The following is a 2,391-nucleotide window of genomic DNA, read 5'->3' as shown; positions in this document are numbered from 1 at the left end:
TATAAAGAGAGAGAGAGAGAGAGAGAGAGAAAGAGAAAATCGTTAACTCAATTTCTATCAGATACAATTTCTTATTGTGGAGATATACCAGTAACAGTTGTGACATTATTTCTGCTATAAGCTGTAAGATGATTGCCTTGTCTTAATGTTTTTTCAAAATTTTGCGACAAATGTTATGCATAATTTCTCCTGGAATACAACAGTTGCAATGTCCTTGTGGATTCGTCTAAAATGGATTTCAAATGGAGTTCAGCAACAGATGAACACACTTTTAAACGTAAAAGACAGCCCTAATCTTCTGGTGCCATTCAAGCCATATACATATTCTGTGTAAGGCATCCAATATATGACTTTTCATGGATGACAAGTCCGGCCTTTGAAATAGTAATGCATCTACAGACTGTACAGGGAAGACTATCCCAGGTCACTCTACATTTAGGATCTTCAATATCCTTCAATTTTCGTACGTTATATTTCACTATTAAAGGCAATTCTGATTTACTCAAAGCAAGCTGTTCTTGCTTGGTATTAACTGCTATTCTGTTCTATTTGATGCGAGATGTTTTTAGTAAACAATGCTGGTATTTAAGAAATTAAAATTGTTTCTTTTATCGTCATGAAACCTCTTTTTCATTTGTGTCTGGAACGTTAATAACGGAGAATGAATTCCGAATAAAGTAACATCCCCGGAAGCTCAGATGAATGATATGCCCAACCCACTACATATGGTTCTAGATGAGATCAGTCTCCATACTAAGTAGCTCACTGTTCCAGCACATTGTACAAGATGTAAAATATTTCCAACTAATGTTTAATACATACCTTCGATATTTCTGGTGGAATCTCTCAAGTATTTCTATGTACCGTCTATAAATGGTTATGCAACACGTGAATGTAGCAAAGCTTCATGAATAGTAATTTCAAATACCTGACCACAGTTGTTTTCCCAGTATCTGAAGCATATATACAACCCTCTCAATTCCCAGTCACTTTCGAAATAAGAGAAACTTCTCTGAAAATATTACTAACAAAATATATAAAAGAATCAAATTTATTTTCTTCAACTCAGTTATATCACGGTTTCTTGTAAGACCAAAAGTAGGAAAATAACTGGAGAGGAAATAAATCTTCTCAATATCGTTTTCCGATTAAACCAAGAAATTGCGAACAAGCGTTATAAAGGTCTTTCATTTATGTTCGAAACGATTCTGACTAAAATATTTGCGTGCGAGAGCATATATGGATGAGTAAGTTGGTGCAAGCATATATATTCCTGCTTAACTTGGATTCAGTTCTGTTATAATAGCATTTTTTATTAATCCACACACAGTTAAATTTGCATGTTCAGCTATTAGATATTTAGCGGAAATAATTGCAGCACATAACTTAAGAAAATTTAGAGGGTATATTAATTTAAAATTAGAAAACCATAATAATAAACGAGGTTTGTGCGGTTAACTATATTGGTAATTGTCTTGGTGGTTAGTAATAATTTTAGAGATAGTAGAAGAAAGAAGAAGAAGAAGAAGAAGAAGAAGAAGAAGAAGAAGAAGAAGAAGAAGAAGAAGAAGAAGAAGAAGAAGAAGAAGAAGAAGAAGAAGAAGAGTCTTACAAGTGACGGTAGTAATAATCTAGGCAGTAATGTATATATCAATGAGGAATTAGTTGCTAGTCTAGGGGTGGGGGGAACTCAACCTACATTTGACACTCCTGGTGTAATCTGTTCCAGCCGAGAAATTGGTAGTACTTTTAGCATAGCTTCTAGTAACAGTGATAGCACCCAGTTAAACCTTTCCGAATAATATGGTTAACACTAATCTTCTTAACCGTAATTACAACATGCAAGATGCTGTCCCAAACGTAGTTATGTCTAGTATACGTATATATCTCAAATAGAGATACATAGATAGATAAACAGACAGGCAGACAGACAGACATGCAGTCAGAGAGACAGACAGATAGATAGATAGATAGATAGATAGATAGATAGATAGATAGATAGATAGATAGATAGATAGATAGATAGATAGTTCTGTTGTGCTGGTTACACGGACTCCATGGACACTATCGCTGCCCAGTTCCATTTTCATATTTGAAATGGTACTTTCAGCCATAATGAATTTTTCTTTAGGTGATTATACAACCATGGACACCGTCCCGTGGATGGGTTGCATTTAAACACTTAATAGAGCATGTTGATCCTGACAGTTGATCTTTTAGGATTCTTCCACTCAGCATGTATATGTATATGTATATATATATATATATATATATATTAAAAAATAACGTCGACCACTAACGTGGACAGTTAATGCGCTAGAAATAGATTACATCTTGTGTCCACAAGATGTGATCTATTTCTAGCGCAGTAATTGTCCACGTTAGTGGTCG

This window comes from Octopus bimaculoides, chromosome 6, assembly GCF_001194135.2.
Source record: "Octopus bimaculoides isolate UCB-OBI-ISO-001 chromosome 6, ASM119413v2, whole genome shotgun sequence".
NCBI lineage: Eukaryota > Metazoa > Mollusca > Cephalopoda > Octopoda > Octopodidae > Octopus > Octopus bimaculoides.
This window is presented reverse-complemented; position numbering follows the sequence as displayed.